Below are 14268 nucleotides of genomic sequence, written 5' to 3' on the forward strand. Positions count from 1 at the left end.
TGGGCACAATAAAGGACAGAAATGGTATGGACCTAACAGAAGCAGAAGATATTAAGAAGAGGTAATAAGAATACACAAAAGAACTATACAAAAAAGATCTTCATAACCCAGATACCACAATGATGTGATCACTCACCTAGAGCCATCCTGGAATGTGAAGTCAAGTGGGCCTTGGGAAGCATCACTACCAACAAAGCTAGTGGAGGTGATGGAATTCCAGTGGAGCTATTTCAAATCCTAAAAGATGATGATGTAAAAGTGCTGCACTCAATATGCCAGCAAGTTTGGAAAATTCAGCATTGACCACAGGACTGGAAAAGGTCAGTTTTCATTCCAATCCCAAAGAAAGGCAATGCCAAAGAATGTTCAAACTACAGCACAATTGCACTCATCTCACATGCCAGCAACATAATGCTCAGAATTCTCCAAGCCAGTCTTCAACAGTACATGAGCCATGAACTTCTAGATGCTCAAGCTGGTTTTACAAAAGGCAGAGGAACCAGAGATCAAATTGCCAGCATTCACTGGATCATCCAAAATGCAAGAGAGTTCCAGAAAAACATCTACTTCTGCTTTATTGACTCACTAGAAAAGATCTTGATGCTGGGAAAGATTGAAGGTGGGAGGAGAAGGGGGTGACAGAGGATGAGATGGTTGGATGGCATCACTAACTCGATGGACATGAGTTTGAGTAAGCTCCAGGAGTTAATGATGGACAGGGAAACCTGGCGTGCTGCAGTCCATGGGGTTGCAAAGGGTCAGAATGACTGAGCGACTGAACTGAACTGAGGCAGTCAACACTCCATTCCTCCCTTTCCTGCCTTTTGTTTACATGTGTGTGCTAATTTTTATCCATCACTCTTGTTACCACTCAAAGTACTATATAGTTTGTTTCATATCTGTTTTCCCCCACCAGAGAGCTAGCTTCATGGAAGCAGGAATTCTGGATTTTGTTCAAGCTGTGTGTTCAGGGTCTATACTACCTAGTAGGATTAAAGAAACATTTGATGTATGAATAATTCAGTTCAGTTCGGTCACTCAGTCATATCCAACTCTTTGCGACCCCATGGACTGCAGCATGCCAGTCTTCCCTGTCCATCACCAACTCCCGGAGCTTGCTCAAACTCATGTCCATCAAGGTGGTGATGAATAATTGAATGAATATGTATTAAGCCCAGCAGTTTTATTGGAATGGGGTAGAGTAGTGAATGGGAAGTGAGGACATGAATTGGTGAGAAGAGATGACACTTCCAGCAGGTTTGAGAATTACAGACTGAATATACACAAATCCCTCTGCCTTCTCTCCTGTTTCTGTAGTTAACTAAGGGTCCATGCTCTTTATTAAGGCCAGCTCTCCACATGTACCTATAATCGTGTGGGGAAGAAAAGATTTTTGTCTACTATCTTAGGTCCAAAAAGAGATCTGAAAATTGATTAACTGGAGAAAAGATTTTTTAAACAAGAGCAAACAGGAGTTGCTCATTGATGAGTAACTCCAGGAACAGATATTTATGGGCTTCTAAGGTAAACAATTAAGAATTCATCTGACAATGTAGGAGATGCAAAAGACAGGGATTTGATCCCTGGGTCAGGAAGATCCCCTGGAGAAGGCAATCGCAACCCACTCCAGTATTCTTGCCTGAAAATTCCATGGACAGAGGAGCCTGATGTAGACAGAGGAGTCTACAGTCTATGGAGTCACAAAGAGTGAATGACTGATCACACGGGCACACACACAAAGATTTGTATACCACCTTAACAAAGAGCAGGGTTTAGGGTTTCAGTGGGATTGTATAGAAGCTTCTGTTTGGCTTTTTATTGTTAATGAAAATGGGCAAACTCCTTCCTCTCTAGAAACTCTTCTGGTGGGAGTTGGGGGAACAGGGCGCTGGCGGGGGGGGGGGGGCAGTCAGTACTGGCTGTATTTTCAGGAGGCTTGTTGAGATAATATCTGCCTTTGGCTGCTGTTCAGATGTTTTCTATTTAAAATAATCCTCAGACCACTTTGGTGGACTATTAATTCCTTTGGTTCCATTCTCTGTAGCCTGCACAGACAGGCTCTCCTGCTGTACCCTCTCAGGACACCATGCACAGAGAAGGCCATGTGACAGTCTCCCTTGGAACTGATCATGGTAGTGTAGTGCCCTGGACAAGGGCATCAAGGTTTCTACTCAATCCTGCATCATCAGTTTTCCCTTCTCACCTGTATCATCTTGTTACATACAAACATGCTGTTATTCTCCCTGGTTTTAAATAAAGTAAAAACAACCCTTGATTTTAATAGGAAAATTTAAATATGGACCAGGTATCAGGTGATACCTAGGAATTACTGTGAATATACTCACAGGAGACCCCCACCCTCACACAAGAATAGGAGACTATTTTTAAAAATCCAATAAAAGCAGAACCTCTCTGATGATCCTAATTTACAAAAAGTCGTGTCTTCTCCCACAAACCTGAAATCAAGTCTGCTTTGAGAGAAAGAGAAAAACTAAGGGTTCAAACCAGACAGGGGCCTGGAGAAAGTGAAGTAACACCCAGGCAGACTGCCCTAGGACTTCTAGCAAGGCATCTCCATCTGCTTAGATGAAAAACAGTGAATTGTGATGCCCAGGAATTTTGCCATTGTCTTTGTGTCAAGGAAAACTGGAAGTCGTCAAACAGGAGATGGCAAGAATGAACATCAACATTCTAGGAATCTGCGAACTAAAACGGACTGGAATGGGTGAATTTAACTCAGATGACCATTATATCGACTACTGTGGGCAGGAATCCCTTAGAAGAAACGGAGTAGCCATCATAGTCAACAAAAGAGCCCGAAATGCAGTACTTGGATGCAATCTCAAAAATGACAGAATGATGTCTGTTCGTTTCCAAGGCAAACCACTCAATATCACGGTAATCCAAGTCAATGCCCTGACCAGTAACGCTGAAGAAGCTGAAGTTGAACCGTTCTATGAAGACCTACAAGACCTGTTAGAACTAACACCCCAAAAAGATGTCCTTTTCATTATAGGGGACTGGAATGCAAAAGTAGGAAGTCAAGAAACACCTGGAGTAACAGGCAAATTTGGCCTTGGAATACAGAATAAAGCAGGCAAAGGCTAATAGAGTTTTGCCAAGAGAACACACTAGTCATAGCAAACACCCTCTTCCAACAACACAAGAGAAGACTCTGCACATGGACATCACCAGATGGCCAACACCGAAATCAGGTTGATTATATTCTTTGCAGCCAAAGATGGAGAAGTTCTGTGAAGTCAGCAGAAACAAGACTGGGAGTGGGTTGTGGCTCAGATCATGAACTCCTTATTGCCAAATTCAGACTTAAATTGAAGAAAGTGGGGCAAACCACTAAACCATTCAGGTATGACCTAAATCAAATCCCTTATGATTATACAGTGGAAGTGAGAAATAGATTTTAGGGACTACATCTGATAGACAGAGTGCCTGATAAACTATGGACAGAGGTTTATAACATTGTACAGGAGACAGGGATCAAGACTATCCCCAAGAAAAAGAAATGCAAAAAAGCAAAATGACTGTCTGAGGAGGCCTTACAAATAGCTGTGAAAGGAAGAGAAGTGAAAAGCAAAGGAGAAAAGATAGACCCATTTGAATGCAGAGTTCCAAAGAATAGCAATCAGAGATAAGAAAGCCTTCCTCAGAAATCAAGGCAAAGAAATAGAGGAAAACAATAGAATGGGAAAGACTAGAGATCCCTTCAAGAAAATTAGAGATACCAAGGGAACATTTCATGCAAAGATGGGCTCAATAAAGGACAGAGATGGTATGCACTTGACAGAAGCAGAAAATATTAAGAGGTGGCAAGAATACACAGAACTGTACAAAAAAGATCTTCACGACACAGTTAATTACAATTGTATGATCATTCACCTATAGCCAGACATCCTGGAATGTGAAGTCAAGTGGGCCTTAGGAAGCATCACTACCAACAAAGCTAGTGGAGGTGATAGAATTTCAGTTGAGCTATTTCAAATCCTAAAAGATGATGCTGAGAAAGTGCTGCACTCAATATGCCAGAAAATTTGGAAAATTCAGCAGTGGCCACAGGACTAGAAAAGGTCAATTTTCATTCCAGTCCCAAAATAAGGCAAATTCCAAAGAATGCTCAAACTACCGCACAATTACACTCATCTGACACGCTAGTAAAGTAATGCTCAAAATTCTCCAAGCCAGGCTTCAGCACTACATGAACCATGAACTTCCAGATGTTAAGCTGGTTTTTGAAAAAGCAGAGGAACCAGAGATCAAATTGCCAACATCCACTGGATCATTGAGAAAGCAAGAGAGTTCCAGAAAAACATCTATTTCTACTTTATTGACTATGCCAAAGCCTTTGACTATGTGGATCACAATAAACTGTGGAAAATTCTTTAAGAGATGGGAATACTGGACCACCTGACCTGCCTCTTGAGAAACCTGTATGCTGGTCAGGAAGCAATGGTTAGAACTGGACATGGAACAACAAACTGGTTCCAAGTAGGAAAAGGAGTACATCAAGGCTGTGTATTGTCACCCTGCTTCTTTAACTTATATACAGAGTACATAATGAGAAATGCTGGGCTGGATGAAGCACAAGCTGGAATCAAGATTGCCAGGAGAAATAACAAAAACCTCAGATACACAGATGACACCACCCTTAAGGCAGAAAGTGAAGAAGAACTAAAGAGCCTCTTGATGAAAGTGAAAGAGAAGAGTGAAAAAGTTGGCTAAAACATTCAGAAAACTAAATCGTGGCATCTGGTCCCATTCACTTCATGGCAAATAAATGGGGAAACAGTGGAAACAGTGGCTGACTTTATTTTTCTGGACTCCAAAATCACTGCAGATGGTGATTGCAGCCATGAAATTAAAGACGCTTACTCTTTGGAAGGAAAGTTATGAGCAACCCAGACAGCATATTAGAAAGCAGAGACATTACTTTGTCAACAAAGGTCCATCTAGTCAAGGCTATGGTTTGTCCAGTAGTCTTATATGGATGTGAGAGTTAGACTGTAAAGAAAGCTGAGGGCTGAAAAATTGATGCTTTTGAATTGTGGTTTTGGGGAAGACTCTTGAGAGTCCCTTGGACTGCAAGGAGTTCCAACCAGCCCATCCTAAAGGAGATCAGTCCTGGGTTTTCATTGGAAGGACTAATGTTGAAACTGAAACTCCAATACTTTGGCCACCTTATGCAAAGAGCTGACTCATTGGAAAAGACCCTGATGCTGGGAAAGATTGAAGGCAGAAGGAGAAGGGGACAACAGAGGATGAGATGGTTGGATGGCATCATTGACTCAATGGACATGAGTTTGTGTAGGTTCCGGGTTTGGTGATGGATAGGGAGGCCTGCTGTGCTGCTGTTCATGGGGTCACAAAGAGTCGGACACAGCTAAGCGACTGTCCTGAACTGAACTTGTGTAAAATATTTAAAATTAGAACATGCAGTATTTTATCTCAGTAAAAAATTGACTTACTTTTAAATGACTTAATTTTAAATACATAGTCTTAATAACTAAAACAAAAAACCTTTAGGCAATAGTCCTAGCTTTAACCTAGCAAATTGAAATAATCAATGACTTTGAGAACTAAGTTAAATTTTCAATGCTCAGCCTTGACTATATTACCTACCAGAAGCAAATAGATTTGGAACAAAAGAGCAAACATAAATACAATCAACTAAGTTGTCAAATTCACCAAATACCATATAAATGTTCTAAAAGCCAGTCCCCAGGCCATCTTTAGATTAAGAACAAAAATGAAAATACCAGCACTCAATTCTATAACTTACTTAATATTGATGGTCCTGCTGCTGCTGCTAAGTCACTTCAGTCGTGTCTGACTCTGTGCGGCCCCATAGACGGCAGCCCACCAGGCTCCCCCATCCCTGGGATTCTCCAGGCAAGAACACTGGAGTGGGTTGCCATTTCCTTCTCCAAAGCATGAAAGTGAAAAGTAAAAGTGAAGTCGCTCAGTCGTATCTGACTCTTAGCGACCTCTTGGACTGCAGACTACCAGACTCCTCCATTCATGGGATTTTCCAGGCAAGAATACTGGAGTGGGGTGCCATTGCCTTCTCTGGTCTTAGACACTCGTAAACACAGCCATGAAATTTCCAAATCCTGCACTTCTCTTTGTTGTCTTTCCTTGTACAAAGCTAACACAATCTCTATTAATTTCCTAGTTAATTCAAAACTAGCTAGTGCGTTCCTATAAATATCACTCATGAGGGAGCAAAAATATGCTTTAAAAAAATTGTTCCATGGTTGCTGTTCTGTATTACTGTTCTCAATGATGGATTAAATTATCAAAGACCAAAATATCAGTGCATTACTAATTCCTGAAAAAAATGAACTTCTGAGGTTACTGTGGAAAGTGACAAAGTGTCAGGTTGAAACCCACAAATAGAAAGACGCTTCTCTAACTTACTAATGGGACTAAGTTGCCAGATTTACTTTAAAGAAAAATAGCCGGTCCCAGCCATAGGCATGCCAGACATAGTCCCTCCATATTGGAGGTCACAGCTAATAAGTGAGACAGATGTTGTTGCATAAGAATAAATTTGACTGATCTCTGTCCCTGCTTTCTTGGAGGGAACCTCTAAATCTTTGGTATTTCCAAATTGAAAAAAGTGTCTTTGTTATTCATGGTGGGTCCCTCAGACCACACTGGATTATATTCTATTGATGTGACTCCTGGTGAGTCTCAAGATAATTTCAGGATGGGGGCTACAATGCTAGAGGGACCAACTGTGTGATCAGAGGGTTAAGACTATGAGTCACACATTTATAAGATCAACTTCTGAGAAGGGGCAGAGGAACTCAAAATTGAGTGTAATCACATGGCCAATGATTCAGTCAATCAAACCTATGTCACAAAACCCCAATAAAAACTGGATATCTGAAGCTAAAAACTGGATATCTAAAGCTCTGGTGAGCTTCCAAGTTAGTGATACTTATTGATGTGCCAGGAGGGTCATGCATTCTGAGGACGGGGAACATTTTTGCTTGGGATCCTCTCAGACCTCATCCTATGTGTCTCTTCGTTTGGCTGGTTCCAATTTGTACTTTATGATAAAAATATAATCCTATGTATAATGCTTTCTTGAAGTCCCTGAGTCATTCTAGCAAATTATAGAACTTGGGGAGGTAGTAGGAAGCCTCAGATTTGTAGCCAATTGGTAAGAAGTATGAGTGTTCTGAGAACTCTAGAGCTTGCAGCTGATGGCTGAAGTGAGGAGTGTTTTGCAGAGCACTGTGCCCTCAGCCTGTGAAATCTGACACAACTCCACATAGTGTCAGAACTACATGGCAAATACACACACAGAAAACTTGAATACCGTAAGAAAATGCTAAGAGAGGGGTGTATACGGAGAAGGACAGAGGCACACAAGAAGAAGCACATGACCCAGCCCTTTCTCCAAGGATAAGGAGAGCTTCTAGCAATTATCTCTCTCTTTTTAAAATTTATTTGTTTTTTAATTGAAGAATAATTGCCTTACAGAATTTTGTTGTTTTCTGTCAAACATCAACATGAATCAGCCATAGGTGTACATATGTCCCCCACCCTCCTGAACCTCCCTCCCATCTCCCTCCCCATCCCACCCTTCTAGGTTGATACAGAGCCCCTATTTGAGTTTCCTGAGCCACACACCAAATTCCCACTGACTCTCTATTTTACATGTGGTAATGTAAGTTTCTATATTACTCTCTCCATACATCTCACCCTCTCCTGCCCCCATGTCCGTAAGTCTGTTCTCTATGTCTGTTTTTCCATTGCTGTCCTACAAACAAATTCATCAGTACCATCTTTCTAGATTCCATATATATGTGTTAGTATCCAATATTTATATTTCTGACTTACTTCACTCTGTATAATAGGCTCTAGATTCATCCACCTTATTAGAACTGACTCAAATGTGTTCCTTTTTATGGCTGAGTAATATCCCGTTGTATATATGTACTACAGCTTCTTTATCCATTCATGTGTCAATGGACGTCTACGTTGCTTCCATGTCCTACCTATTGTAAATGGTGCTACAGTGAACCTTGGGGTACATGTGTCTTTTTCAGTTTTGGTTTCCTCAGGGTATATGCCTAGAAGTGGGATTGCTGTGTCCTATGGTGCTTTTATTACTAGTTTTTTAAGGAATCTCCATATCATCTTCCATTGTGGCTATATCAATTTACATCCCCACCAACAGTGCAAGAGGGTTCCCTTTTCTCCACACCTCTCCAGCATTTATTGTTTGCAGACTTTTTGATAATGGCCATTCTGACGGATGTGAGGTGATATGTCGCTATAGTTTTGATTTGCATTTCTCTAATAATGAGCGATGTTGAGCATCTTTTCATGTGTTTGTTAGCCATCTGTATGTCTTCTTTGGAGAAATGTCTGTTTAGGTTTTTTTTCCAACTTTTTGATTGGATTATTTGCCTTTCTGGTACTGACATGTATGAGCTTTTTGTATATTTTGGAAATTAATCCTTTGTCAGTTGTTTCATTTGCTATTATTTTCTCCAACTCTGAAGGTTGTCTTTCACCTTGTTTATACTTTCCTTTGCTGTGCAAAAGCTTTTAAGTTTAATTAGGTCCCATTTGTTTATTTTTGCTTTTATTTCTCCATTACTCTAGGAAGTGGGTCATAGAGGATCTTGCTTTGATCTATGTCATCGAGTGTTCTACCTATGTTTTCCTCTAAGAGTTTTATAGTTTCTGATCTTAAATCTAGATCTTTAATCCATTTTTTAGTTTATCTTTGTGTATCGTGTTAGGAAGTGTTCTAATTTCATTCTTTTATATGTAGCTGTCCAGTTTTCCCAGCACCACTTATTGAAAAGACCATCTTTGCCCCATTGTATAATTTTGCCTCCTTTGTCAAAAATAAGGTATCCATAGGTGTGTGGGTTTATTTCTGGGCTCTCTGTCATATTCCATTGGTCTATATTTCTGTTTTTGTGCCAGCTCCATACTGTCTTGATAACTGTAGCTTTGTAATATAACCTGAAGTCTGGAAGGTTGATTCCTCCAGCTTCATTCTTCTTTTTCAAGACTGCTTTGGCTATTTGGGGTCTTTTGTGTTTCCATATGAATTACGAAATTTTTTGTTCTAGTTCTGTGAAGAATGCCATTGGTAATTTCATAAGGATTGCACTGAATCTGTAGATTGCATTTGGTAGTATAGTCATTTTCATAATATTTATTCTTCCAACCCAAGAACATGGACTATCTCTGCATCTGTTTATGTCATCTTTGATTTCTCTCATCAGTGATAATAATTTTCTATATACAGTTCTTTTGTCCCTTAGATAGGTTTATTCCTAGATGTTTAAGTCTTTTTGTTGCAATGGTAAATGGGATTGATTCCTTAATTTCTCTTTCTTATTTTTCATTGTTAGTATATAGGAATGCAAGTGATTTCTGTGTATTGATTTAGCAATTGTCTCTTGAGATAGCTCTAAGAATGTTTCTTTTGTTAAAAAAAAAAATACTGACAGTAAAGGAAGAAAATAAAATCACCCAACTGAAATTAATCAAATCCATGTCTATATTTTTGGCATAGTTTCTTCTAACACATGTCTCTTTTTGGATTTTTGCATACTTGAGATAATGCTATACATGCAATTTGTTTTTATTTTCCTTTAACATGTCAGTCATAAGCATTACCTTTTGATATTAAAGCCTTATCACACATTTTCATTTTAATGGCTGCACTATCCTACAGATACAATGCAGTTTATATAACACATTTTTTAAACTTGTACCCTTGGATTGCTTCTGGCTTTTGATATAATAATCAGTACTAAGATGAATATCTTTATGTATAAATCTTTATCCTCATTTGATTATTTCCTTAAGATAAACTTTTTTTTTTAGTCTGACCTTATTTATTTCTTACTCTCAGAAAATCTTGTTTTCGATGAAACTCAAACTTAGAAGTAGAAACTTTCAGAGTCTTTCACAGTCTTCATTTTTGACAGTCTGTTCCTGGTGTTTTTCTTTGGCATCATTCATCCTTTTGGCCAGTGGTGAGTGTTTTCTGTGGTCTCTTCCTACTTTTTCTTAGTACCCCGTTTTTTCAGAAAAACAAGCCAACTCTGGTGTTGCAGGACACAGGGAGTAATGTAGCAATGAGTTTTGAGCACTGAGGTTTCTAACCTTCACTCTTCATGGGCTTTCCACAACATACTGGTAGACATCATCTTTTAGAGAGATTGGAAAGTTTGTACGTTCAGCTAGCTCTTTTGGGCCCCAGTCAATGAAGCATAGTAGTATCAGTGAGTCCAAGAATATCTTTCTCCCATTTTTCTTTTTTTTTACAACAACCAAGTTGAGAATACTCAGATTGGCATCCACAGTGCACTCCCTGAGCAGATTTGTGCTTGCATCCTCTAGTCCTTCTACTTCACCTTGCTTTGTGGGCAAAGTTGGTTTCTCATCCCATCACTGATTCCAACCACTTAGCCCTTTCCTCCTTCACCCAGAGCATTCACAGCAGCTTCTGTGGCTAAACACTTCTTGTGTGTGTGTGTGTGTGTGTGTGTGTGTGTGTGTGTAGTCAGTCATGTCCGACTCTTTATAACCCCATGGACTGTAGCCCACCAGGCTCCTCTGTCTATAGGATTCTCCAGACAAGAATACTGGAGTGGGTTGCCATTTCCTTCTCAAAAACATTTCTCATAGAAGGGTCAAAATTTGCTTTCACTGTCCACTTCAATAGGTTTCTGGCAGCCCATGGTTGGGAAAGAGATGTTTAACTTTGTCTTGAAGCAGCTGACCAACTCTGAGGCACCATAAACTCTTGAAGTGTAATTACTGAGTAAAAGGATTTGCTTTTACAACTCCTAAAACCTGATGCCAAATTGATTTATGGAAATATGAATTGACACTCCTCCAGGCATGTTCAAATGTCTAACTTAAAGCTCATTACCAAAACTAAACCATTTTACTAAAAAATTGGAAATTTGATAGGTTACCAAAACTTATTTTGTTGCTTTAATATGCTTTCACTTGAATACTTGTGAGATCAGCTGAATATTTTTTCATATCTATTTGTTCTACTTTCTGTGTTTGAGAGCTTTGTTCTAAGTATTTACTTAGGTCCTGAGTATTTATGTTTGTTAAATATAACATATACAGTGTTATATATTATGTGCTAAATGTAGCATATCTAGTACATACAGTATAGATTTTTACTGAAGACTGATGTTCTGATAGGGCATTAGCTTTTTATGAAATTATATTAACATGTCTCAGGGTTTTTCCTATTATGTTTTATATATTTTCAGATTGAGAATTGTTTTGGGGAAGTAAAAAACTTGTTTTGGTGTATTCATTTATGATTATCTGTAGCTCAGACTGCCCTTCTAGAAAAGAGCAGTCCTGCCCAGTGACCAGGTGTGTGTTCCAACCTCTAGTGGTTCTTCCTTTCAGGTTTTGCCTCAGCTTTTGAGCTGAGGGTGTACTATTTTCAGGATGATATTCAGCCAATGAGGGAGCAGTGATGCCTGGCCATTTCTGCCCAAGATGTGATCCCTCTGATGGGTATTTTTTTTTTTTTGTCTAAAGTTGGAGCCTGAGGGCAGTTTCTCCTCAGGAAGAGAGACCCATTTGAGCCCTGAGGAGCTGCTCTGCCTTCTGTTTGAAGCACTATATGAAAATGCAGCAAGGGGTGGACTGGGACAGAGACCTAGATGCTTAGCTCACATCATCCTTCAAAAATACACTCGTTGCCCAGTTAAATGCTACAGCTGGCAGACAACCTTCAGCTATCAGTTCCTTCACAATCCTCCTCAACTTTCAGCCATGGTTGCTCTTGTTCTCAGGGCAACTCTATTCAAATATGGAGCAAGAAACTAGTTCAAGGACCGAGTTGGTCCCCCAGCCTAGGACTGCATTCATGGGAAATCTTGGGTTCGGAGCTCCCCATGGGGCTAACTGGCTCCATTTAGGTCCACATTGCCTGCCTACTTCCTCCACTTTACCTGGTATTACTTACTAGTAAGGTTTTCACATTCAAGCATTATAAATATAAACCATTATAAGCCTATTGTATAAATATAAACCATTATAGTTTCACCAAAAAGGTTAAAAATTGTTGCTGGAAATGGGCCTGAGCATGGAAAAGGCTCTTTGGGAAAAGGATACTTTTCTTTATAAACCCTCTTCCACTATCTGATTGTTTTCATCATGGGCATGTGTTACTGTGATCATAATTCAAAATATCTTTAAATAAGCCAATGTGCCTAGAAAAACATGGGATGATAACAATGTAGGTAAGCTAGCCAACAACAACTTGCTTTATGGTAAATAACTCTAAATCTGTTTTGAGAGCAAACTATTCAATCTGCTAATGGTAGATACAGATGGTACAAAACAATAAACTTCTTTTGATTTTAAATAGAATCTTTCTTATCATGCTTTAAAGTGACATCAATCTACTTACATGATCAAGCTCCATTATTACATTAAATTCCACATATTTTACAATGAGTGTAAACTGTACAGGATGTCATCATTCAAGGTTTTATGTAAAATGTGATTTTTTTTGTTTTGTTTTTGGTTCTTTGTAGGTGGGTAGAGAAATAATGGAAATAATTTTTCATACATAGATAACTGGCATATGTGAAATGCTTGCTAATTTGAGGAAGGAGGTGGGGAATACAGAATGGAAAGAACAAAAATAATTTTGTCTAAGACCGCAAGTGACATACATTCAAACAATTGCTTTTTCAGAGTCCTCAGGCTTGTTTCTATTCACTGTTTGCTGAGCTTTAGAGAAGGCTGAATCCCACCATGGCAAGCTGCCATCTTTGTCAGAGTAAAGAGCTGTTTACATTCAAGGCACATAATAAGTGCAATGTGAAGTAAAAAAACAGTGTGAGTTCTATTATGGCTGATTAGCCCATTGTACAGTGTTTCAACTAACATCTCCCTTGTGCTAAAAATAGTGAGAAGCCACAGGACATCAGGCAGCGTGATCCATCAGTACTGTACTCTTTCGTGAGATTGCCAACAAAAGCTGCTTCTAACTCCCCGGAAAAATAAGAGAACCACTTACTAGCTTCAGTGTCCTCCCAAATATGTAGTTTATCTGAGCTGTTTGAGAATCTTTCAGAAAATGAGATACACACAGCTTCTCACATGTAGATGTCTTCTCGGTAACTTCTTTTTCTTGATATAACACTTGATATGAATGTCATAAAAGTCAGTTGCTTGTTATAAAACTTGTTTCCTTAGCTGCTTCTTAATCCAAGGAACAGTGGCCTGAATGCATATATTGATGCATTGGCCACCAGGAGCCTAAATAAATAAATTAAATAAGTCTCATTTTTTGAAGTGACAGAAGGAGAAGTGAGTAGTATGAATAAACTGAGTCCCAGGTCATTTCATCACAAAGTCAATAGCTCTTCTCATTGAAGGGGAGAAAACAAACTGCTTTCTATTCTATTGAAAGCCTGGAAGAATTTGCACGGCAGTAATCCCAAATCCAGAGGCAATCTATTAACAACTCAGCATCACAGATCATGAGACTCAACTGATAAGTACATTCTTCTCCGCACCTCCCCCAACATTAATCCTCTTAAAGATTGTGGTAAGTAATGAAAGGGTGCGATGAAAAGAGGCCCCCCCCCTTTTTTTTTTATTACAAACACACAAAATGCTTGTGTAAATGTTTCATTAACAAACTGCTGGACTAGTATTTAATATCCTTTGCCTCCCTCCCCCTGGACCTCTTGGTAGGGGCTTCTGCCTGGAGCATGACTAAATGTGTGATTTACACATGTTTAAGAGAAACATTCCCACACTTGAATGCTGTTCCATGACAAAGGGAGGGGAGGGGCTGAGAGAGAGGTGTTGAACCTATTGTAGACATTTTAATTTACAATTCACTTTTTCTTAAATGGCCTTTAAAAGATGAATGACTTCCACCCACTTATCAGTCTATGTTTCATTTCTCAGTGTTCTTTCTAACTGCTGGTCTGAATGTAAGTGTCCTCAGTCAGGATAATTTGAGGCTGGTCTTTTTAGAGACAAAGTTAGATGCTGTAATATTCTAAGAAAAGCAAGATGAATTCCAATGCGTGTCCTTTATGTAAAGAATCACTTTCCAAACCACAGGAAGACTAAAATAGATGACTTATCTTTACTTTGAATATGCTAAAGGATGCCAGATATTTTGTAGAAATATGCATCCTGTGTTTTTTTTCCTCTGTAGTCATCTAATTACAATCTGATGTTTCGTGTTCTTTAGCTAATCTAGTA

Source organism: Muntiacus reevesi, chromosome 1, assembly GCF_963930625.1.
Source record: "Muntiacus reevesi chromosome 1, mMunRee1.1, whole genome shotgun sequence".
In the NCBI taxonomy this organism is placed as follows: domain Eukaryota; kingdom Metazoa; phylum Chordata; class Mammalia; order Artiodactyla; family Cervidae; genus Muntiacus; species Muntiacus reevesi.